Genomic DNA, 27413 nt, shown 5'->3' with positions numbered 1-27413 from the left:
TTACAAGTGTTTTTGATATAGATGTAGGTAAGAATACTTTGATAAGTATGTTTTAACTTAAATAGGGATGGTATAATAAAATTGTGGGGTCTGCGTTCGCGCCTGGTCTCCATGGAATAGAAATAGGCACAAACTTTAATAAACACTTTTCATATCTATCTGCGTAAGTATACTTTGATAATTATGCTTCAATTTGAAGAAATATGGTATAATAAAATTATGGGGTGTTCGTTCGCACCTGACCTCCATAGAATGGAAATATGTCACAAAGTTTAACAAGGTATTTTAATATAGATCCACAGAATATTGTGATAAGTGTTTCAGTGTGAACAGGTATGGTATAATAAATTATGGGATTTATCTATTTTATTTTTACTTTCATCATATTTTGCTTTGGTTTTGATACCCCCAAATTCGAAGCTATCTCTTTACAACCCTTCCTTTTCATAACCTATCATACTTTCATAAATCAGAGTTCATTTTTTGTAGGCTGTTTTTGAACCCAGTCAACGGCGGGTACTTTTGCTAGTATATATATATGATGATTGCTGCATCTTTCCAGATGATCGGCGTCACATTGAGTTCTCCCAATCTTGTCGTCCATGCCATCTGAGATGATTCTGCACTCCCACCACAGATATACATATATACACACACACACACACACACCATATGAAGTTTTTTGTAACTCTCTACAAGAGGGAACCAAATTTGGGAATCAAGGTGCTTCAAGTTAAATTCATGTCCAGTAACCCATAGCGATACACATATATAAGTTCACAATAAATAAAGAAAAAAATACTTGTACTTACCAATTACTTAATAAACACTTATGTAATCATCATATCCAGTCAGTTTAAAGTACTTTGTTTCTGGCATGTGTTAATACTCCCATAATTAAACAGTAAAAACCTTCAACTCAAAATAGTTTCCGCATTGCTGTACGACAGTATTAGATTGACGAAAGCAGAGAACTTAAACTGATTTGGGGTGATGAACAAAGACCGAGAAAGTCATTCAATCAACAAGTCACTAATGGAACTAAAAATCAGCCGATAAAAGTTCATTTTAGCAAACTAATAATGGATTGGAAAAATCTTTAAAGAGTAGAATTTTTTTCATATTATTTGAATTATTTAGACTACTTTTCTCATTTTGGGTGTTTTGACCTTTTTCAGATGTATCTTGTTGAACTTGGGACAGATTCCAGAGTCTGGCAGAAGGATCGCCAGAGTCCGGCAGAAGGATTCCCAGAGTCCAGGAATCTGCACAGAATTTTGAACGGAACCCTTAATTTAATCCACGAGGGCAGAATGCTCTCATTTCATCAGCTATTACTGTGTAGAAGCCCTAAATAATTCATAATGTGTTTTGAGTGTTGCCTGCACTGGGGATTGAACTTTCAACCTTCAAAAGAATGTAACTTTACAACTGAATTTTACCAAGTACTTTATCCCCTACGCTATTGACCTGCAGAAAGATGTAGATTAGTGGATTAAAAAAAAAAACAATTCACTTGAAGGTTAGAGTTTTTACATTGACCAAAATGTTGTGAAAATAACACTCAAGCAAGATGAGAACGGTAGTCCAAAGAATCCAAATAATACAAATAAATCCTCATCTAAAAACTTCAGAAAGATAAAATTACTGTAATTTCATTTCATAAGTTGACATTTACACCATATCATGCACTAATTATACAAACAAATGCAGCATTCCCTTTGACTATATATATATATATATATAAATTTTTATTTATTTATTTATGTTCATCCCTATCCTGTGTGCCATCTTTATTGAGGGAGAGACAAACTTTACTCACCATTAAAAAAGCCGACATTGTCTCTAACTCTGCCCTCTTCAGTAGTTTTATTATTATTATTATTCATAACTATTAATTACATCATTTTTACTGTTTAACAATTTCATTTCTATTCCATTATACATTAAAATCAATTGCGTCTCATTTTTGCCGTTTGAATTAAACGCTTTTACGCTGCAACATTAAAAAAAATATTAAAAAACACAATCTTCTTCCACAAACGGCTAAAATAATTCACATGAACTTTTTCGAGCATGATTGCTAGGAATGAAAGCTGTCCACACTACAAATTTCCAGTTGTTTCAACGGTTTTCTTTTTCTTTTCGATACTTTTTTGTGACCAAGAGCGGAGGTCCGCTTGAAATATAAAAAATAATAAAAATATTAAATACAAAAAGTAACATCGTTTTTCATGCTTCAAAAAAACCCTCATAACCTTTAAATCACTATCCTAGAAGCATACATGGACTTTTAACATATATATATATATATATATATATATATATATACAGTGATGATCATATTTATTGGCACGGTAAAATAAAAGTTAAATTTTGTCTAATAAATTCTAAAAAAGGGATTAAATTAAAGAAAATAACAAAGTATATTATGTATTTTTAACTGGCCTTTCCGATGCAGCAATCGGATTTTAGAAAAAATAAATAACAAAGGAACAACAAACATAATTGCAAAAAACCCTTGTTCAAAATTATTGGCACGATTTATTTAATAATCAATTGTATAGCCTTTGGCCTTGATTACCTTCCTCAGTCGCTTTTCATAGTTTACAACCAAGTTGTTGCACTCTTCAGTAGTAATTTTAGCCCACTCTTCCTGACAATAATCCTCCAATTGAATAAGATTCTTAGGCTTCCTTTGCATTACCCTCAATTTTAATGTTCTCCATAAATTTTCAATTGGATTAAGGTCTGGGCTTTGTGATGGCCACTCCAAAACATTAATATGATTGTCCTCAAGCCATTTCTTAGTCAGTTTAGCCGAATGCTTTGGGTCATTATCTTGCATGAACCACCAACGACGACCAAGTGAGAGCTCTTTAGCAGAGTCTTTCAGGTTTTCATCCAATATTTTAACATAATCTTCCTTTTTTATGCTACCTGTGACCTTAACAAGTCGCCCTGGTCCAGAGGCAGCAAAGGATCCCCAAAACATCAAACTGCCTCCACCGTGCTTCACTGTGGGTATGGTGTTCTTAGGCAGGAAAGCTTTGCCAGATTTTCTGTAAATATAAGACACTTTATTATGGCCAAATAACTCTATTTTCGTTTCGTCAGTCCATAGAACACGTTTCCAGAATGCAACATCTTTATCAATATGACGTTTTGCAAAGGCTAGCCTTGCTTTCAGGTGCATAGGCTTCAATAAGGGAGTCTTTCTCGGACGACATGCTTTTAAACCAGCTCTCTTCAAAACTCTACCAACTGTATGTCGAGATACATTCACTCCAGAGGTGCTCTGTTCATCAACAATCTCCCCAACAGAGATCCTTGGGTTTTGTTTTACTTGTCGAACAATTTTCCGTTCATCTCTTGGGGAAAGAATCCTTTTTCTCCCTCTACCCTCTAAACTCATAACGTGGCCTTGCGATTTGAACTTGTTTATTATGGCTCTAACAGTGGATTTGGGAAGGTTTAGCTTCTTTGAAATCTTATCATAGCCCTCCCCATTGGTATGGCATGCTACAACAAGCTTCCTGACGTCTTCGCTGTGTTCCTTAGTTTTAACCATGGCGATTGAAAATTATAATTTAGTCACTTATAATAGTTTAAATAAATCGCTATCTAAAAATTATCTGAAAAAAATTATTCACTGAATTAGCGTTAAACAAGCATAATATGGCTATAAAAAAGTTCAGAAAGCACGTAAACCGGAAATTGATTGATATTATACTGATACTAAAAGAAAAACAAAGCCGTGCCAATAATTTTGAACAAGGGTTTTTTGCAATTATGTTTGTTGTTCCTTTGTTATTTATTTTTTCTAAAATCCGATTGCTGCATCGGAAAGGCCAGTTAAAAATACATAATATACTTTGTTATTTTCTTTAATTTAATCCCTTTTTTAGAATTTATTAGACAAAATTTAACTTTTATTTTACCGTGCCAATAAATATGATCATCACTGTATTTTCAGAATGTGAGAGATTGTATATAATAAATTCCACAGCCAAAAACGTCGCAGCCACAATAGCCATGACAGTCAAAGAACCGGAAGTCCAAGACTCGAGTTTCACCCTCATTTGGGCTATCAGTTAGACACATCCGAACTCAGGATTCGAAACCCGAGCCTCTTTGGCTGTGGAATTTATTATATATATATATATATATATATATATAACACAAAAATGTGAGTAAACTCGAACTTGGTCACAGCAAAGACGAAAACCAAAAATTGTCCTTGGTGCGTCTTTGTTAAATGCTCAGTATTATATGATAAGGATCAAGGATAAAGTAGAGCAATCCAAATAATGTGGCATCCTCCCCTACATCTCAGCGATATAGCCAAAATAAAAGGAACTTTTGGGCCATCTTCAGTGTGAGGAGAGATATGAAAACGTATTCCATATTTCAAAATAGTATCATTTGTCAATTGTAATTATAAGAAATGAACAACTTAGAAATTCATGTCCATGAAATATTAGAATAAAGTAAAAAAAAATAAAAAAATGAGGGAATAAAATTATCAAGCTGAATTGAAAATTTTGATTAACTTATTTGTTTTTGAGTTTTAAAACCTGGCTTCAAAACCTATTAGGTAATGCCCTTTTCTCTTACCTGCAACCTCTTTCCCACAGAAGAGATGTTGGGAGCCTATCTCCGCTCTACCACTATTTTCATGGCAAATGCTCAACTGAACTCTAATCTATAGTTCCCCTTTGCCAAACTTTCACAAAAAAACACTCCACTAGCTACAGCCACTATATATGATTTCCCCACTCTCTATCTAGTCTTAAATCTAAACACAGATTCCATGAACAAAGCTTCTTTTCCAGAACTGCCCACCTTTGGAATACTGTTCCAATGGTCTGCTTTCCAGTTGAATACAACATGGTAGCCTTCAAATCCAATGTAAACAAGTTCTTGTTGAGCCGTCCTCATAAATAATCAAATTCAACTCAATTTACACCATTAGCAATTACTACACTACCACATCACATTCATTTACCATTATCCTCGAGTGGCCTTCAGGTCTTGATAAGTGGTGGCTCGCAAGTAAAAAAGAAAGGGAAGAGATGCTTATTGGTTTATAAAGGCAGAAACGAGGACCATTCCAATAGTAAAGACTTTTTTTTTCTTTTTTAACTCAAAACGTTGAAGGTCTATGAAGAGGGGAGTGGTACCATTAAAAAGAGCAATCTTTTGTGCACCAGAATTTATTTTTCTACATAGCCACTACCATTCATAATGCACTTTTGCCAGAAATTCAACGATGCATCTTTCTGTTACGTCCATAACAGTGGTTGCTTTCTTAAAGTTTCACACTGTCAATATCTGCCAAAGAGAGAGATGAACCTTTTAGGTTATGAATGCATAAATTCAAGCATCATAACAATGCAATTTGCAATCTCCTCTGATCCATTCAGGTTGGTTGGTTGGTTGGTTTACGGCATATCAGCCTTTTCGGGTTATTTAATGCCGAATCCAAAGATTTTGAAGAAAAATTTTTTAATAGAATATATTTGTTGTTTTCATGTCGGTTTCTATTTAACCCATAGTTGGGACCCTAACAGGTACTACCACTCCGGGTCAGAGTGGACCTGGGAGCAATGGCGATTAAAGGGTGGCTCCACACTCCTCAAAGCCCACAAGCTGAGGCCTCACCACTGGATATAGTTTAAGGTCATATCCAGGACCTCCATTCAATCGGAATAAAAAATTGGAAGCATTTAACTTTTGGAACACACAATTATTGTTTATTCATTGTCAATTTTTATTTAATTTTATTCACCCAATTACGTGCTTATGATTTTCTGTTAACTGGTTACATTTGTCAATACCTACTAGTATACATTATATATTACATACATACTAGCAGATCGCCTGGTTGTAAAATATGCTTAAATATGATATTTTAATTTATGCAGATTTCATATTTATTATTATAGAGACAATTAGCTATTGATTATTATTGTACCAAATATATAGTAGTGATTTCAAAAGTTTTAAAAAATATATATACGATTTGGGTGCCATCAGTAAGAATCGAAACCAGAACATATGCCTCTCCAGTGTTATTCATTACCATCTGAGCTAAGTCTATGTTTCTGATGCATGTCCATGACAGGGATTGCTTTCTTGGAGTTTCACACTATCAATATCTGCAACGGAGAGGTGAAGTTTTCAGGTCGTGAATGCTTAAGTTCAGTCATCATAATAATGCAATTTGTAATCCCTTCCGATCCATTCAGGCGGAATAAAATAGGGGGCATTACTTTTGGAACACGCCTCGTAAATTTAAAAACAAAAAAAGAAAGTAAATCAAGGATGAAATTGATTTATTGTGAAAAATGTTGCCGTTAAAAATAGATAAAGTTGATACACACAGCCTGAGCCCAACAAACCTGAGACCCAGAATCAGTCCTCACATTTGAAAAGCCGATTTCCCCCCCACATGTTTTTCTCCTAAACTTACATTGAAAAAAAAAACTTCATAGATAAAAACGTGGCTGCTATAAAGTAAACACAAGCCGTTTTGTTGACATTCATAGCCTGCCATATGTCCGAGAACAGTTTGAGATTTCATAGCAAGCAGCAGAAACAGGCTGAGGAACACTGAGATGGATTATTATGAGTTCTCTTTGCAATTCCAACAGCATTAAGATAGCCAGACATTTTCTGCTCTCCCAATTGTCAGATCAAATCTTAGATCAAACATAAAGAAGCAATTTTCTTCAGACACTTTTAATAAATCATATCACATCCATCAGGCAATATCGATTTGGTTTCAGAATTTTTCAGATGAGGATTAATAATGTGTATCATTTTCAATATCTGGATTACTGTTTTCATCTTGAGTATTATTTTCACAACGTTTCAGCTGATGTAACCTCCGACCTTTTTCAAGTATATCTTGTCGAATTCGGAAATCTGTAGGAAATTTTAATGGAACCCTTTATTTGATAGATGGGGATAGCATGCTCTTGCTCTGTCAGTTTTGATCAGGTAAAAGTTTTCAGTAATTTGCAATTGTATTTTTAGTATCACCAACACTGAGGAGTAAATCTTCAATCTTTAGAAGTGTGCCACTTAGAACTAAAAGGAAGACTTCTAGTCTGTGATGGAATGGGGGACAAAAAAAAAATGGTCACATTCAATGCTGCCAAGACTAAGCTCCTTTCTTTTAATAACTACAAGAAACCTTCTCAGCCACTAATAGCCATGGCTAATGATACATTACCTGAAAGTACTTCGTTCAAACTCCTCAGTCTAAAATTCACAGGGATTATAAGTTGGAACAGATAAATTGGATGCATTGCCAAGGCTGCTGCAAAGTAGGTGGCCTCTCTTTATCATGCTAGAAAGTTACTTATGCCTGAGAGTATCTTGTAACTTTACAAGCCCACCATTCGCCCATGTTGCCACATTTGGGCTGGTGTATCTGCTACTCCCTCTTAGACAGGGCTCAAAAGAGAGTTACCAACCTTAGACTTCAACTGCTATCCTATGGACAAAATGTTGCACCCCTCTACCTGTTTTACAAGTACTTCAATGGTAGGTGCTTCGACAAACTACAAGCCCTTTACCCCCTCGATGTAAATACTCGCAACAAACTCAACAAGTAGCAAAATCCAACCCCTACACAGTAGAAATCCTTAGATGTAACAAAAAAAAAAAAAGCAAAAAAAAAAAAAAAACCTATTCTAATAGTTTCTAGGACTGCTAGACTTTGGAATTCCCTTCCGGATTCCTGACTATACTGACATGCAGAAGTTCAATTATAATGTAAACAGACATCTTGCTGCTCAGCTCCATACATAGTACCCCTACAAATTATGTCCCAGACAATAGCCCTCTACATTAAGTGGCACTGTGTCTTGTTTGGGCTGAAAATGCAATAAAAAATTAAAAAAAAAAAAAATGAATTTATTTGGTACTTTATCCATTGCAGTTAAACAGAATGCGAGCATGCTACCCCTGTAGATTAAATAAAGGATTTCATTCGAAATTCTGTATGGATTCATGAGTTCAGCAGAAAGATTATCCAGTTCAACACGATACACCTGAAGGTCAGAGGTTACATTGGCTGACAGGTTATGAAAATACAACTTAAGAACAGTAATTCAAATATATCTATGTTTGGTTTTGGTAGTTTGTAGCATATCAACCCTATTCTGTTTATTTAATGCTAAAACAATACTAATTCTATGTGATTCATTGGACATAAGTTGATATAAAAAAAAAAAGAAAAAAAAAAAAGAAAATTCTTTTTCACTCCAAACAAGGCATATTGCCTCTTGGATATACTATTTGGGATCATGTCTAACAAAAAACTGAGGAGTTGAGCAGCGACATATCTTTACATTACATTTAAATTCCTGCAGGTTAGTAAAGAAAACAAGTTGGGAATCTTAGTCTAGCAGTCTTTGTCGGCTTGATTATTTCTTTTACTACTGTCGCTGTAATTGTTGTTATTATGTTAATACTGCAGGAACAGGGCTTCACAAAAATTGTGTATGGAGTAAAAATCAAATATTTGGTTTATTTCAAATATATACATAAACAATTCATTGATATGTAACAAAATAATATGAATCTATCACCTTTTAATGAATACTGTGAGATCAACCATGTCATAAAATTCTTCTAATTTTTTTAAAATAAAAATGCTCCAGACAAGGCAGTAAGCCACTTGATGCAAGGAGCTTAAAAAAAAATAAACATACTTCTACAGAAAATTCCAGAACAACAGCTGCATAAGTATTTGAAAAAAAAAACAGTCATTACTTGTCAATCAGAATTTGTGGGTCATGTTTTCCAGTCTTCACAACACACAATCCACTTAAATGTGTATGAAGGTTTCCAAATAATTTAGACTATTATCTACACAAGCAAGGGACGGACGACACGTCAAGATATATTATTCTCAGTAGGTCAAGTAATTATTTAAAGCAACGTAAAAAGATAAGGGCCGTTTAGAGTCACTGATTGGGTCACCGCAACATCAGGTGAATAGACGTAAGAGTGAGAGTTCACCCAATTTCTAATCATCTGTAATTATGCATATTTTTATGTGTGCATGTGAAATATAATGAAACACATTTCCGCTTAGAAATTTTATAAATATTTACCACAACTCAATTTGTGTTATGCATATTTACTTATTTAAGTTATGTAATCTCCTTGAGATATAAAGCACTAGTTAAGAGCTATTTAGCTTTTCTTTTTATATATATATATATATAGATATATATATATATATATATATACACTATCAGTTCAGCCCGACTTTGCTTGGGCCCTATGTATTGTTCTTATATATATTAAAAAGTCTGACTCCTGTCTAGCTAACCTACGTCTAAAATTTTAAATGTTTAGACCCAAAATTGGTGGAGGAGTTTGGTAGAGTCTGCAAAGGTCAACTTTTTCAACTTTGACCTCTTGGCAGCCAAATTTTCGCCCAAAACCTGATTAAAAAGCTTGTTGCATGTCTTAATACCCTTTATATAAAATTTCAAATGTTTAGACCCAAAATTGGCTTAATAGTTTGCTTGAGACCGCAAAGGTCAAACCTTTTGAACTTTAACCCCTTGGTAGCCAAATTTTTGGCCAAAAACCGATTAAAAAGCTTGCCCTATGTCTGAATACACATTATGTAAAATTTCAAATGTTTAGACCAGAAATTGGCTGAGTAATTTGGTAAATACCGCAGAGGTAAAAATTAAAAAAACTTTGACCCTAATTTTGCATCCTTAACATTTGTTTTGGGCTTAAATCAAATTAGCGAGTTTGATCCATCTCCAAGTAGCCTACATCTAAAATTTTAAGTGTTTAGACCCAAAATTGGCAGAGGAGTTTGGTAGAGTTTTCCAAAGTCAAATCGTTGAACTTTGTACCCCTTGACAGTCAAATTTCTGGCCGAAAACCGATTAAAAAGGTTTCCCCAAATCTCAATACCCCTTATCTCGAGTCTGTAGACTGAATATGTACAGAGTAGTTTGGTAGGGAAATGTACACACACAGACAATTTCACTTTAGGAATTGGTATTAAAGTTCTCGTAAGCATCAACAATTTAAAAACATTGAATAAACAGATAAAACTTTTTAGAACATGTTAAAAATGCAAAATATTTTATGACAAAGGAAGAAAAGTCTGATTCAATTTTTTAAAAAATTGAAATATTTCTGATATACCACAACAAGTCCATCTTTAGAGAATGAAAGAGTTTTATTTTCCTTGCAAGTAAAATCCTAGTGTTGTTAAGTCCAAGGTGTGTTTGTTGAAAACGCACAAGGTATAAACAAACTCTCTAGTGAGCATTTTTTTTTAGCACATGTTCGCTTAAAGGTATAGGAATTATTATTAAAGCTCTTGTATCAAGAATTTAAAAACAATGAATGAACAAAGAAAACTGTTTTTAGAACATGTTAAAAATGCAAAAAGATATTAGAACAGAAATGATATTACATTTCCCACTCCCTAATTCCAAGAGGATAGTATCATCAGGAATACAAAATATATTATACTGTCCTGTCCCAAATTAGATGGTAATGCCTGAGATGATAGTATCATCACAATAGAATGGATACTACACTAACCTCAAAAAAAGGTGGTAATAGCTGGGAGAATGACTTGTTTCCTATTAACTGAGCTATGTCCCTGATACTGTGCTGTTGTAGAGGATGTACTCTCCCACGTTTTTCATTCTCTTGAGAAGGATTTGGTTTATTGCTATCAGGGAGTGGCAACGGGGCTGCTCAGGCATTTTGTGCATGCCAGAATGTTCTTCCTTTAAGGCACTGGCTTTTCAAATCCCACTTTCCAACTGTTGTCTCATATCATCCTGCCGTGGGTGGGGGTGGGGGGTTAAACAACTTTACATTGATGTATTTTACATCATTGCATCATTTTTTTTTTTTTTATTATTTATGTCATTTATTTATTTAGCTTTCACTTTCTCTTCTGCTTCTACTCTTTCTATTCCTCTCCTCATACCACTTCTAGTCCTATTCACATTTGCTTCCACCATTTCATAGATGTGGTTCTTGAAAAACCATCTCAGATTATATCCACCGGCAAAGAATACGGGACTGTAAAATCCGTGTTCTTGAAATAAATGCTAAGCATATACAGCATGCAAAAAAGAACGCACATAAATTTTCCCATTTTATGACCTTACTTCAGACCAAAGATTTAACAATTCTTCACGCGAGGTGAACTAAATATTTTATTGGAGAGGTTTCTTTTCTTTTTACTCATTTTCACCCTTCAAACAAAGCTTACTGCCACTTGGAATGTATTTAGGATCAATGCCTATCAGGGGACTGAAGGGAGTTGAGCAGCGAGATGTTCGCATTACATTTAAACTTCTGCAGGTTAGTACAATCAGTGATGCAGGAAGGGAATTCCAAAGTCTAGTAGTCAGAGGGAAGAAACTACGGACATCTAAGGACTTCAACAGTGAAGGGGTGGGACTTTGTTGCTTATTGAATTAGTCAAACATATGTACATCATTTCTAAAAGAAAATAATATTTATAGCAAGATCAAAGAATCATTTCAAGAGGCTACAATCAAGATGAACCTGAAGTCCTACCTAACTAATATTCCTGGTGAACCAAGTGCAAAAGAGATCCAGACAATTGCACTTAAGGGAACAACGAGAATACTAAAAAGAGCTCTCGGTTGATTTCAATAAAAAGCAGGGCAATGTTGGCAGCTGGTTTGGCTGTCGTATACCCAGCATTACAATCTTCAAAGGAAGAAAATTTAAAACAAAGAATAAAATAAAAATGAATAAATCAGACGGATATATAAAAAAAACATTATTCGATCAATAACTGCCCGGGTTTCATCTACAAATCAAATAAAAATGCTGTTTAAGTATAAAACAATAAGCTTTGCAATTCCTTTATAAAGTTACTGTTAATATATTTAAACAATGTCAACAGGTGTTTACTGTCAGATACATTCTGCTTTCCAATGCAGAGCACAGCATAAATGCAAGAAACGCCTGTCAAGATTTCAGTACTTCTATAATTTAAGAACCATGCTATTATTTTTTTATATAGGATTTTCGAGACACTGACAAGGGATCACTCAAGATTAACAGAGTTGTAAACTTTGAGTCTTATTAGGCTCAACCATCTGTAGGGCTGTCAAGAACTTTAAAACTATCTGAGTTCGACCTGACACTGCCTGACGCAGCTCAGATAGGTTTTATATGGTATCTTTATTAAAATTTATTAAATTGTTAGGTGAAAGTACATAATAGTTAACATGTTAAGAACGGGTTTCTTAATAATAACACTATTTCAGCATGGACCATAAAATTGCAAAAATACCATTTTACTTCTTAAATTGTTAGGTGAAAGAACAGAATAATTAAAAAAAAGAAAAAGAAAAAAAGTCCCTCCACCAACCACATATTAAAAATGGGGTTTTTAAATAATAACATTATTATTTCAACATGGTCCGTAAACTGCAGAAAAACATAATCCAAATAGTAGCCCCTTACATTCCAAGTTGCCATATGCTTTGTTTGGGCTGAAAATGCATTAAAAAAAAAAAAAAAAGTTTCAAAAAGAAACCCCGCTAATAGAATATTTAGTTTACAGCCTCAATATTGAAGGTACACTCCATTTGAGAAGTATCGGGCTGTAGTTGTGCAACTGCAGTTTCTAATTAAGTTTTTATGGAGGCTGACTTGCTATCCTGACTTTTGAAAGCGGAGCTGCCACTTATACAGGGTGACCCCCCCCCCAAAAAAAAAAACGGGCTCCAACTCTAATTAGGCCCCTTCTTAGTGTTTTGTCTGAATGAAATGAAACTTTGGTCACAACTAGTTTATTATATTCAAAACATCACATCAAAACATTAGGGTCTTCTGCCTTTTTTCTCCATTCTACATCATATGTTCTAGATGGCCTCCATTTAGCTTTTGTTTTTTTGGGGTTACCCTGTATAACTTGTTACCAAGAACTGCTAGCATGCAGTCTACCCTATTACTTTCCTATTGGATAAAACATTGTCAACAGGTGTTCACCTTCCGATACATTCCACTTTCCAATGCAGAACACAACTTAAATGCTAGAAATGCCTGTCAAGATTTTGGCACTCGTGCAGTTTGTAGGCCATGCTATTTCTAGATAGGTTTTCAAGTTAAATTTAATTTAAATAGTATTTTTTTGTTTATTAAATTGTTATTACAGAATAATCAACAAAGCCCCCTCCCCCGTGTTAAGAATGAGTTTCTAAATAATATTACTCCAGCACAGTCTGTAAACTACAGAAATAGATTTCTTTCAGTTCGATATTGCACGTGCACTCCACTGGAGGAGTATGGGCATCATCACAGAGAGACAAGGCCAGTTAACTGATCTATGATGTCACGTTAAAATAGTGGCTCTTAGGCAATAATTGAGACAGTAGTAGGTCATATTTTTGTCAGTTTAACTTACCAACTCGACACTAGTTTTTTTTTTTTTTCAAACTGAATGAAAGTGTTAAAATATGTTAAAACACACAAAATTTATTCAAGTAGGTAGAAGAGTAACACAGTTTTTTTTTTCGTTTGTTGGATTCTCTGGTAAATCCAAATCTACACATATCTATTGGAAAAGTTTGAAATTTCATGTGATTTTTATTTGTTTTTAAAATTGTATTCTCGCTCGTAATAGCTTCATCTTCATTTGTTTTGTTGAAACATTAAAATCCGTTAATTTTTTTTTTGCTTGTCTTTAAAATTGTAAAAATAGATGACTTTTACATTATTTTTTTTCAGTCTTAACTTATATTAAAAGATTTCATTGAGTATTTCAAATATTTGAAAATTACGTGTATTTTTTCAAAGACTGAATTGAGAACGAAAACATAACTGTGATTTTCCTCTAAGTTTGAGTTCAAAAAAAAAAAAAAAAAAAAAAGCAATATTTCTGCACTAGTAACTTTTATTGCTTGTTTGTATTTAAATATTTGTTTTTCATCAATTGTACATATATGTTTCATATATATATGAATATATATATATATATCTTGAAGTTGTTTTTTTCCAGAGGTAGACAGCAAACTTTGTTTTCATATAAGCTCTATTGCCTGAAGTGATCTCTAGTTACTAAAACATGTTCATGACTGTGTAGCAATACATTACAGCTTATGTAAAAACAAATAAGTATATATATTTATAATTCCACTTGCCTCCCACTCCCTTAATAAAAATCCCTCGATACAGCTCTTGACTAGTGAGCGCAAAACTGTTTGGCTGACATTTTTTTCTCTTATTACTTTTAATCATGAATATTTCAAAAATGTCTTCACTTTCTAATTGCGATATTGAAATTTTATACCCCCCACCCCACCCAAATCATGATATATTAGGGTTGGAATGATTAATTGAAATCAAGAATCGAAGAAATCAGAACGCTTTGGAGTATCGAAATTGGAAAACTGTGTTTATTTTTTGATGCCCAAAACAATGCTTTTTATTACTTTGATTGCAAAAAATTCACCGATTAAATAATTTTAATAAGTGCTCAGCTTCTAATACAAATCCTAGTAAATCAGTCCCCCTTATCGGAAACACTCAATGGAAGGATGAAACCAAATTATTGCCAGTATGTTTTGGAGAGATTCTATTTTTTATTTTTCAATATTTTAAGCAGATTTGACACTTAGCTATCATATTTTTATGGGTCGCTAGGTTTCTAATATAACGTAAGTAGATCTAGATATTTATAACTTACTATAAAACTTGCGGAGTATGCGCTGTTTTACGGTTGTCGTAAAAATGGAACGGAAACTTAAATTTTGTTCTGTTTTAATCTTTTTTTTTTTAATTGTGCCTCCCCCAATCAAAAGAATAACATTCAACAGTTGTACTTTATATATATAAAACACGAAATAAAAAAAATTAAAAAAGAAAATTATGAACGAGAGGGAAATAATTCCATTTTTAAACGAAAAAAGTCAGTTTGGTATATAAAAGTTCGGGTTTGTATTACTGTACACAGATTCAAAAAAGTTGTCAAAAAACAAATATATAACAAATAAATGTTATCAAAGGCAAGATGTTATTTTTCTACCAAACTAGATATAATTTTCGTGTTTTTATTCAATTTAACATGTTTATTCAGCTCGAAAAACATACTGTCTTTACCGATGTATTGGAAAATTCAAAATGGCGGCCGACTCCCTCTTTAACAAGGTGTTATAAATAATAAACTAAAGAAAATACTGTTAGAAATTCGCTCAATATATGTTACCGTGACATAACTCGACATATATTCGGTGGTTTTTTTAATAGCATTTTGTATAGTTTATTATTTATAACACCTTTTCCCAAACTTACCGTGTTAAAGAGAGAGTCGGCCGCCATTTTCAATTTTCGAATACATCGATAAACACTGCATGTTTTTCGAGCTGAATAAACATGTTACATTGAATAAAAAACACAAAAATATATCCAGTTTGGTAGAAAAGTAACTTATCTTGCCTTTGATAACATTTATTTGTTATATATTTGTTTTTTGACAACTTTTTTGAATCTATGTGTACAGTAATACAAACCCAAAAGTTCTTATGTCACGTGATGGCAGGCGGTGATAAATATATGTCCCTAAAAAAAAAAAAAAAAAATGGGCAAATCCTTACAAAGAAATCCACCTATTTATTAAAGAAAAATTAAGTATAATGTTATAATTAAAAAGATATATAAAAACATGCATGGGTACAGTAAACATATACCAAAATGCCGAAACAATCGGTCCAGTGGTCATTTAGACTATTAATATGAACGAACCAAGAATTTATATATATATATATATATATATATATATATATGAGGTAATTGTTGGTTCTTTACAGAAAGACATTATTTATTCTGTCCGATTGTGTAGTTGGGTGGTGCAATGGAATCTGATGTGGCTAAGTAGACCAGCCCTCTACAAATAGACGCCACCACAGTCACCACACAATTATCCGACATTCATGATAGATCGTTTCTTACAGAGCATGTATGAAGATGAAGCAATTGCCTTGCCTCTACTATATTGCACAAAAAACAAACAAAAAAAAACAAACAAAAAAAACAAAACGATAAGCTCAAGAAGTAGTAAAACAAGAATAAAACGTATTTTTAAATGTTAACATGTCTTTACATCATATTTCCTTATTCTTATTTCAATTATGCTCGCTATCAACGTTGCTTTTCCTAAATAATAATTTGAAAAATAAATTTTTTTTCCGCGTGGACTATAAGTTTTATTTCAGGTTCTTTTTCCTTAGTTTCCAAAGAATCAATTCATGAAAAACTGCACATATTAGCTAACATTAAATTTGCAGATATTAGCTAACATTACATTTGCATGGAACATGTTCGCATCAGTGTTAACATTCGATGTTATTTCGATAAACAGATAAGGATTTTTGTAATCCTTCATTTTTTGCTTCAACACCATTTGATTTTTTTTTTATCACTCGTTTGAATATGACAATAAACTTCTCAACCAGGCCTTTGATCTGGGTTGATAGAGTGCACTCTTAAGAATGATTTCTCGAGGTTACTTTACAAGAATTTTCAAATTCTTTTGATGAAAATAGCATGCCATTGTCAGATACAACAGTTTCAAGTAAGCTGAATCTTGTACATAGTTCCTGTAAGATGTTTGTGTTTTTACTTACTGCCAGTTGATACTTGTCTCAGTCGTGAAGGATTTCTCTTGGCCAAAAGGCCATAATAGTAAAGCATAATCAATGTGTAGACGAGACCATAGTCTGTCTTAGGCCAATTTTATTGGCACAGCTTTTGCACATTTTCAATATCCTTACCAATGTCTGGCCAGTATACGAAAGGATGGAATACTGTTGCCATATCTGGACAGGAGCTGCTAAAAACAGCCTATCCTGCCTTGACAGAGTACAAAATAGACTTCGTGGCTTAGTGGGGGATGCCCTTTCCATTTCCCTGCAACCTCTCTCCCACAGAAGAGATGTTGCGAGCCTATCCTTGTTTTATCGTTATTTCCATGGCAGGTGCTCGTCTGAACTCCAATCTCTGGTCCCCCCTCGCCAATCTTTCACGAAAAACACCCGTCTAGCTGAATCCACTGTGAAAAATTTCCCCCACTCTTTATCTGTGCCTAAATCAAAACGTGGATTCCATGAACAAAGCTGCTTTCTTAGAACTGCACGCCTGTGGGACTTTTCCGTTTGCCTGCTTCCCACCTGACTACAACTTGGATGTCTTCAAGTCCAACGTTAACAAATTCCTAATGAACCGCCCCCTTAAGTAAACACTTCATCAAATCTCCACACTAACGTACTGTACTTGCAATAACCCTTATCCCTGAGTGGCTTCCGGGCCTTGATAAGTGCTGACCACTGTGTAAAAAAAAAAAAAAAAAAAAAAAAAAAAAGAAACTCTGCATAAGTGCCTTCATTCTACTAATTCCCGGACGTTCAGTGTGAAAATCTCTTGAAATTTCCTTTACTAGCAATGTGGACGCGACCATCCAATCTCCATACATTATGCTATTACATTATTATGAAAATATACTGAGAGAGCGAGAGAGAAAATGAAAGAGAATTTCATGAAAGTATATTGGAAAACAAAGTGATTCAACTTTAATGCGAAAATGTTTCTATATAATAATTTGTCCATACACCATAAGAAATACAGGACATACTACAGGACAATAATATTCCTGGTGATACCTTCATAAAAGTATTAGCAACTGACTTGTTAAGATTTGAACCTGGTATAGCTATTTCCTTAGTTTTTTTTTTTTTAATATATATATATATATATATATGTATATATATATATATATATATATATATAAATAAATCAATAATGCACCGCACCTTACACGTGTGAAACTGCGCTTTACATGAAAGTGATTAATCTAACTACAAGAGAAACTTTCCCGTACTAGTAAGTGATCAAATACAAACCAAGCAAGTAATTTAGCTCACACCTGTTGCCATGTGACCATGTCTAGAGGCCAAATTGTTATGAAGAAAAAAAAGCTAAAGATCACTAACACCAACTGATTAGTCCATATAAACATCAGCAACTTTTTAAATTATATATTTTTTAAATGTACAAAGAGTAAAATTTTAGGTTATGATTAGAAAACTCAAAGAATGGAACAATTGTTATTTTCTTAAAAAAAACAAAAAAACTTCATTATCAAGTAGCTCCTATTTTGAATTGAATGATTGGATTTTAGACAATTAACTCTTCAAGTCCTAAACTACCCGAAAGTAATGTTCACATTCCTAATGCACTCAACAATGCATAGAATGATAACCCATTTTTTTTTTAAATATGTTTAGAAGTTCCCAATGGAAAGGAAATAAAATCTTCCAATTCCTAGTGAGACTTTCATCCGGGTACTGATACTTATTTCACTATTTCATTGTTTTCATAATGGTTTGATAACTTTTTCCGCATGCATTATTTCAATAAAAAATAAAAATACAACTTCTAAAATGTCTGCTTTTGATAAATAATTTGTTCAGTGACAATCAAGTTTTATAAGAATAAATATTTAAACGAAAAAAAAAAAAAAAAAAAAAAAAAGAAGTTTTTTGTTTTTCATTTTTTGATAATTTCTTTGTGATTGAGGCGCTGGCGTTGGAAACTTTTCAACCGGATATTAAACGTTTGTCTAAAATATCTCATTCATGCAAAACGAACAAAACCTTAAACAAAAGGCCAAGAAAAGCTGTATTTATTGGCTTCTCTACTGAGCAAATTAGGTACAAGGCCATTTTTTAATGTGGAGAGAGAGGGAGGGGGGAGGGAAAAGGGGACCAGCTCCCGATGGGTGGGAAATAGGAGCTGGATAGTGACAATTGGTATGAAGGGTTGCTCCTACATTGACCAAGGTCTGATATGTGGGGTTAACCCCACATATGGTCTTTGCTTGCAGTATCTGCCGGAACAGATACTACACTTTGATCTTTATATATAATTTATTTCGTGAAAATGAAAATTACAATCAAAATAAATCTTGGCCAAAAGGCCAAGAAAAGCTTAAAAAGCTAAGAACAGCATCTATTAACAACAGACCTTTGATCTTAACCAAAAAGGCCAAGCACAAAAGTGTTCCAGACCGACCGACCGAGTGACTTATAGAGTCGCTTGCACGCAACTAAAAATGACCGACTCAAAGTTTGATCTGAAACTAATTCCAGAGTTTGATGGGTCCACATCTGTTGTTGACTGGGTTGAGAGGGGCGAGTTGACCTACAATCTCTGCGAAGTAAAGAGAGTGCACACTGATTCCCCTGAGATTGGCTGGGGGCGCTCTGAGTTTGTATCAGCAACTTAGTGCCACCGAGAAGGCTGATGTGACCGCTATAAAAAATGTGCTGTACAAGGCATTTGCAATGGATCCTTGCACGACTTATGAAAGATTCGCCTCCAGGAAGCTCATGCCGGGAGAAACCGTGCATGTGTTCTTTGCAGAATTGAAGAAACTTGCTGTGCTGTTCGGCAATGGAGTTTCGGAGAGGACATTGGCATATGCATTTGTGGCCGGCCTTCCCACCTGTGTTAAGCAATCGTTGAGAGCCTCTACCAGTGTGTCCGCAACGCCTATGGAGCACTTGATGGAATGCGCCCGGGCTATCATCAGAGATGAGGAGGACCTGTGGGAACCAGTTGTGATGCCGACAAAGGCAGCCCAGAACGAGGCCGGGGAGATTCCTAGTCTGAGCCCCGTGACTAATGGAAGATGTTACCACTGTGGTTGGCGAGGTCATTTTGTGAGAAGCTGCATTGACAAAGGGCAGGGGCGACTGCACTGTTTCCAATGTGGCGGCATAGGGCACCTAGCCCAAAACTGTGTGGGAAATGCGTCAGGGGGCAGGATGTCAACGCCACCCTGCTCCCCAGACAAGATCTAAGTGACACGCAACCTACGATAACTGTGTACGTGAACCGAGTGCCCTGCTCAGCTCTTGACTCTAGCTGCTCACATATCATCATGAGTGCCAGATTTTGTCGGACTTGGACTAAAAGGAATATTAAAGTCACCACAATAGGCGTCGAGACACAAGCATGCTGTGGAGCTGGAACCGTGAAGGTCCACACGGACTCTGGTGTGGCCGCAGAAATTAATGTGTTGGTGACGCGAGGGGATTTGCTGGGGTTCGATGTACTGCTGGGCTACAATGCACTGTGTGATCATCAGATCAGGGTGGAGTGTAATACTCACCAGAGTAGCAAGCGTCCGCGTATTTGTGCATTGTGTGAATGTGCGTGCGAGCGGTGGCGTGATGGAAGAGGGGTGGACTTGCCGCAGGGAAGTGTTGGGTGGAAAAAGAGAAAAAAAGATGGTGCCTGGTGTTTTATAAACTGTGGTGTTGCGAGATCAAAAGATCACAAGAAAACCGAGGGCACACATGCAAATGAGACAGGGCGAAAAACTGCATAAAAAGCAAGCTTGAGTGAGAGGAAGGAGCAGTGTCGTTTACAGTCACAAGGTTATTGTGTTACTATTGCGAGCGTTGGTGATGATTGAAGCTGAATTCGATACAGTAAACACAAGGGAAATAACCCATTTCTCTCGATTTGGCAGTTTTTTTAAAAACTTTTCAGAAATTAATTACTCCCTGTCTATTATGTACGCTGTTCAGTTTATAATGTACGCAAAACTTGAAAATATTTCAAAAAACGTTTGTATTAATTTCCTATCTCATCGTTTTTCTTAATTTTCGGATATTTTCAATATTACGACATGACAATTAAGTAGATACCATTGTTTTTACTTGAAATGCAATGTTTCCATTTTTTAATTTTGCTATTATAACGGAGAAAAACAGATGACTATTGAATGGCTTGAAGTTCTGTCAGTTTTTTCAGACAGAAATTTAGAATGTTATTATATTGATAAATATTGGTTTTGTACAATTACTACATAAAAATATGGTGTCATCAACAGCAATAACCTTTTAATCACGTTTGTTCAAAATCAGTTTGAAATAGAATTTCCTTTTATCTGTAATGCTTTAGCTTGAAATAAAATTTTCTTTAGTTTGTCATATTTGTTTTAAATAGAATTTTCAGTTCTTATCCAGAATTTCCCTTACAAAACAAAAAAAAAAAACAATGAAAAATCTGTATGTTGCATACTTTCATGACAAAACGAAAATATCATATTCCAAAAATTAAGTAAATTGATCAAGTACTTTTATTTTTAAATAAGAAAATAAAATTTTATAACAGAAGAGCAGCTATCTTGTCTGCCATTTTGAAAATAATTAAAAAAAAAAAAAAACAAAGGAGATAATAATTCAAACTTGTGAAATTTATGTTGTAATGCCTACAAATTCCAATTAATCATTTAAAAACGATTTTGGTACTTGTACAGTTTAATCAAGACATTAAAAAATGAAAATATCGAAAAAAGTTTAAATTGTACGTATCTGTTATGGAATGAAGTTCTCCGAAAAAAAAATTCACTTAATTTCATCAAGTAATTTTTGTTTTACAGCGAAAAAACAATTTATGATACCAAGCAATAGGTTCGATTTTTAGGAAGAAAAGATAGATGGGGAGGGAGTGTCAGCACATTTACTGGAGTTATCTCCCGTGATGTTTCTAAACTCCAAACAAAAATTAACAAATCCAAGATGTCTGCCTTCAACGCGCTCTCATAAAAACGTGTTTTTCCGCCGTAAAAAAAAAAAAAAAAAGTCAAATTAAGTGAAGTTTTTTTTTTTTTTTTTTTTTTTGGAGATCTTCAGTTCAAAACGGATACGTACAATATAACCTTTTTTGTTGTTTTTTTCGAAATTTCCATTTTTTAATGTCGTTATTAAACTGTACAAGTACCATGATTTTCTTTATAAAACTAAAGCTATTTAATCATTTTACAATTTTTGGAATAAGATATTTTCGTTTCATCATGGATACGTACATCATACAGATTTTTTTTTTTTTTTTTAATATAGGGCGAAATCTGGAAAAAAGCCTAATTTTCTTCAATGAAAACAGATTGATTGTACAGATTTTAAGAAAACCTGTTTTAACATTGACAGAATGGCAAACGATAGGTGAGATTTTATGTATCCATAAATTTCAGTTATGCTAATAATGAATCTGAATTCGAGATGGGGTGAGGTTTTATTCTAAGACAAATGTAACACAAAAAACATTATGAAGCTTAGTGGTGACACGTTGAGGGGCGATGAAATCAGAATCACAGGGTTGAACAGATGACCCAGATAAGTATAGGTTCCTCATTTAGGAAAGTATGCTAATTATAGGTATCACAAACTCGCCTGATTTAAGAAAATATAGTAAAATTCTGTTCTATGTCAACTTGTGATATCTTAGTTAATTTTGTGATTATGTTAATAAAATTTGGTTGCAAACTAAAATTAATCTTTTCTTCATTTAGCAATATAGATTTTTTGTCTGTGTCATTAATAGTTTTTTTTGGGTTTTTTTCTAGGCTGTCAAATCAGATACTATTTTCGTTTAAAAGGAGCTTCTTTTTTTTTTCTTTTTTTTACATAAAAAAATGTTAGCATTTTAAAAATTTCGTTTGTTTTATTTTACAGAATAGCAACTCTTTTCGGTTTATTTCATGCCGAATCCAGTAATTTTAGAAAAAAAAAAGATTATGCTTCAATTTGTTTATATCTTTAAATGCTTATTCATCGTGTTTGGTTTGTTTTATGGCATATCATATCAGTACGGACCAATAAGTCTCCTGTGTGTTATGAGTAAGTTGCTGGAATCCATATCAAATAGAGAAATAGTCAACCACCTCAGCAGGAATAACCTTCTTAGTGACACACAATATGGTTTCCGCTCTGCAAGATCTACCGCAGATGTGCTGACGGTTATATCCCACAAGATTAGTGAATCTCTTGACAAAGGCTTCCTTTCTAGGGCAATTGCTCTTGACATATCAAAGGCCTTCGACAAGGTATGGCATAAGGGTCTACTTCACAAGATTTCCAGCTACGGTATAACGGGAAATGTTTTCTCAATCATTAAATCATTTCTCTCCGATAGGCTCATAAGAGTAGTGGTAGATGGACAAAAATCGGAGGCCTGCAATATAAATGCTGGAGTCCCTCAGGGGTCAATCCTGGGCCCAACTCTCTTCCTGATCTACATCAATGACCTCCCTAAACACATACTTAAATCATTCATTGACATCTATGCTGATGACACGACCATCTACGGCAATACATCAAAGGCTGTAAATGACAAAGTTCTCTCTGATTCTCTCTCCTCCGATCTCGAGCGCGTGGTTCAGTGGGGGAAGATGTGGCTGGTTACCTTTAATGCATCCAAAACCAAACTCCTATCCTTACATTATCAACGCTCTGATCCCTATCTGGCATCAATTGTGATGGATGGCTCTCGTCTGGGTGAGGCCCCGTGTTTTGACAAGCTTCTGGGTTTGACCTTTACTCCTGATCTGAAATGGAACACGTACATCAAGTCTGTTGCCAAGGTTGCTGGAAAGATGGTGGGATCCTTCTACCGCTCCAGAAGATATCTCACTACTGATGCAATTCTCTATCTATATAAAAGCCAAGTACGTCCAAGGATGGAATACTGTTGCCATATCTGGGCAGGAGCTGCTAAAAACAGCCTATCCTGCCTTGACAGAGTACAAAATAGACTTCGTGGCTTAGTGGGGGATACCCTTTTCTCTACCCTGCAACCTCTCTCCCACAGAAGAGACATTGCGAGCCTATCCTTGTTTTATCGTTATTTCCATGGCAGGTGCTCGTCTGAACTCCAATCTCTGGTCCCCCCTCGCCAATCTTTTACGAAAAACACCTGTCTAGCTGAATCCACTGTGAAAAATTTCCCCCACTCTATATCTGTGCCTAAATCAAAACGCGGATTCCATGAACAAAGCTTCTTTCTTAGAATTGCTCGCCTGTGGAACTCTGTTCCATCTGCCTGCTTCCCACCGGACTACAACTTGGATGTCTTCAAGTCCAATGTTAACAAATTCCTAATGAACCGCCCCCTTAAGTAAACACTTCATCAAATCTCCACACTAACGTAAAGTACTTGCAATAACCCTTATCTCTGAGTGGCTTCCGGGCCTTGATAAGTGGTGATCACTGTCTAAAAAAAAAAAAAAAAAAAAAAAAAATCAACCCTTTTCAGGTTCAACTTCAAATATTTATATTCATGTACAGTTCGGTTGTTTTAAAGAGAAAAATTGTTCTTTTTGGCTTTGCAGAAAATGATTGATTGCAAAGACAAAGGGAAAAAAAAACAATAACATCAATGTTTGGGTGCATTTAAGCCAGGAAGCCGATATCCTCGGCCAGTCTGATCTGGTAGCCCAAGATCAAATTTAGAATGCGATCTATGCATATAAAACGAATCCTATCTAAAAGAATTCAGGTTTAAAGTTGTTTTTTTCCATAAGCAAAAAAATTGCAATTTTTTTTGCTGTCGATGGAATTGTTAACGACAGATGAGACTTTAGGTGTCCATGAATTTCAGTGAATAAAATAGAGCAATGAAATATTTTAAATTCCAAAAATGGCACCGTTTTGTTAAGAAATAATCTGCGTTTAATATGTTGGTGTTTTATTAGTATGTTTATGAGACATACCACAAATAAAAGTGACTACACTCCCACACGGCAAACTTAACACACCATCGAGCAACAAAACAAAACACCTGAAAGGAACATAAAAACAGCACGGCTGAGTGAGATTAAAAACAATCAGAAACCACTTGTTTCATTCTCAAAGTTTTGAGGTAAGGTCAATTCTTTTTTTGTTTAAAAGTTAAATGAACAACATTACTGTTAAAATAATCTATATATTAATATAATAGCGTGTGTTATTTTGTGTCACACATTTTTTTCCCCCCAGTGACTGTCGTTTAATTGTTATGACCTTTCATATTTGTAATAAATAATTTTACCAAGAATTCTTCATTAGTTTTGGTTTCAGTTTCGATTATAGCTGATGCACCCAAGTGATATATATTTTTTCTTCATAAGTTCTGGTTTCGATTTCAATTCAAGCTGATGCACCCAAGTCATATGGATATATTTTATTATTTTGGAAATCACAACTTCATAACGTAAGAATCGATAGAAAATTGACTATGATAATATATATGAAATATGCATAAATTAAAATATCATATTTAAGCGTATTTTATGACCGGGCTATGCCAGGCATCACTGCTAGCTGAGATAAATACTTTTGCAGTTTTAATAAAAGAGCTACAATAATATCAGGGTGTCTCCATTTATGGTGAACATCCACAGAATGCCAACATCAATATATTACATATGAAAGACTCTACTGTGGAATTTCCACAGGTCCCTCTAGTTAGGTATTATTAACTTAGTTATTTTAAATCAGACTGAAGATTATTCATATAAAAAATAAAACGGAAAATATTTTTTAGTTGAGGTTGTGTCTCAAAAAAACAAAAAAAAAAAAAACAATTAAAATGTACGCAATTTTAAAATGTGTCATGGTTGTGCCATTCACCCTGGGTTGGTTGAACCAACTCTTTCCAACAAGTTCACTGTCCCGAACATTGGCTAATCAGGCATTGTGATTCAAGGTTGCTTCCATTATGAGTGCAAGCCGTTCAAGCGACAGACCCTGTAAAGGTTAGGGGCTCAGAATCAGTTCAGCATCCTACTTAAATGTCCCGAGCCAGATTTTGAGTTGACCACTGCAATATTTCTTCCAAACTGGTGGTTGAGCTGGATCGATGACTTCACGGATTAAGTCATCTGGTGTCATCCAAGGGTGTGGCAGAATCAATGAAGGCATCTGGTAAGGAGAGATGTTTGGAGAAAATGGATCCTGCAGTGAGTACCGTACTTTGGGGTAATTGTGTACCAACTAAAGAAAAGTGATCTTTATATGTGTGGTTGCCAAAAGAGCACTTTTAGCTAGTTGGCGCAATGACCCTAAAGTACGGTATAAATTATATTGTTAAAATGCATTATTTATTTTTTTTATTTTAGGTAAGGTATTGTGGTTTTCTTCAAGATCAGCATGCCGTTGTCTAAAGGAGAAAAACTTTTTAAATCCCTCCTGTTCTTTTTATCATGTTTGATTAAAAAAAAAAATAAATAAATAAAAAAAAATTAACATTTCGTTCCATAAATATATTTTTATTATAAAAATTCAAGTAAAGAGTATTTTTTTTTTTTCATCCAGTCAACAGGACCACAGAAAGACTTTTGAAAGCTTTTGTCAACACAGGAGTGCTAATCTTAAAGGAAGCCGGTATTGTTTACTTCTATCGATGACATATTTTATTCTGCAAGGATCCATGGCATAACGGATAAAGAACTAGGTGAAACTCAATTATAAGTGACACACCTCTGGAGATTGCAGGTTCAATCTTTAGTACAGACGATACTAAGAATACAATTGCGAATTACTTAGAACTGGTTATGGCTGATGGAATAAGAGCATGCTACCCCCATGAATTAAATAATGTTCCGTTCAATATTTTGTGCAGATCCTTGAGTTTGACAAGATGCACTTGAAGGTGGGTGATTACATTGGTTGAAACACTGTATGAATAACACACAAGATGAGAACATTAGTTAAAAAAAGTCCAAATCATATAAATTATTTTTTTTTGGTTATAGTCAGCTAACGTACTTCCTAACTTCTGGTGTGGCTGCTACTGGAAGTGGTGACAAGGCAAATCAGTTCCTCCACTTTTATTGTCTTTTAATATTTCGATTGTGGCACGATTTATTGAAATAAAATATAAGAAAAGGACATTATTGAAAAATATGCAATAAAAATGAACAAAATTATAGACATAGAAATAACACCATTAGCCTTTATTTGCACTTTAAATAAAAAAAAATAAAAATAAATTCATTGTAAAGAAAGTCATGCACAGCTAGCTTTCAGAGTTTCCATCTTTTTTTTGTATATAGTGTACTTGATGGACAAGAGCACAACATCTGAAGAATATGACAGACAGTCACACTCAAAACGGAGTAGACAACCACCATATACTAGCAGGGAGACCCAATGTTGTTCACGATTGCACAAGAACGACTATGTACCTTTTTATCATGCTTATAACACTATATCACTTTGTTTTTACTGCTCTCTGCCTTCTCCCATTTTGCACATTAACATATTTAGAAAAAGCCTGAAATGTTAGAAAAACCCCTGAATAAGTGTTTTATACATATGGTTTAAATTTCATTAAAACTCAGATATACATATTTGAAGTTTAAAAGGAGTTCTGTCACTCATGAGTGGGAACGCATATTCCATTGTTTTCTCCGGAGAATTTTATATGTATAAAGTTTAATAAGAATAGAAGTTTTCTTTGAAGTTTTTAAGGAGCTATACTCTCCTAGCCTTCCTATTAGTCCACTTAAAGATTCGAGAACACTTCCATTGTCTTCC

At 34.3% G+C, this 27413-nt stretch overlaps 2 protein-coding genes across 2 annotated transcripts in view; one reads left to right on the top strand and one right to left on the bottom strand.

Moving 5' to 3' along the window:
* The window catches only part of LOC145291430 (ORM1-like protein 2), a 111916-nt gene that overhangs the window by 64525 nt on the left and 19978 nt on the right, over nucleotides 1-27413 (bottom strand). The gene's annotated exons all lie outside the window — the stretch shown is intronic.
* Nucleotides 24618-27413, top strand: part of LOC145291429 (PMS1 protein homolog 1-like) — a 104753-nt gene continuing 101957 nt past the window's right edge. Inside the window, exon 1 of the mRNA XM_080137266.1 lies at nucleotides 24618-24756. The gene's annotated coding sequence lies outside the window, so the exon portion shown is untranslated. The remainder of the gene's footprint in view (nucleotides 24757-27413) is intronic.

This window comes from Euprymna scolopes, chromosome 12, assembly GCF_053919585.1.
Source record: "Euprymna scolopes isolate OS-2025 chromosome 12, ASM5391958v1, whole genome shotgun sequence".
Taxonomy (NCBI): domain Eukaryota; kingdom Metazoa; phylum Mollusca; class Cephalopoda; order Sepiida; family Sepiolidae; genus Euprymna; species Euprymna scolopes.
The sequence above is the reverse complement of the archived record's forward strand: the minus strand, read 5'-3'. Positions and strand labels throughout refer to the sequence as shown.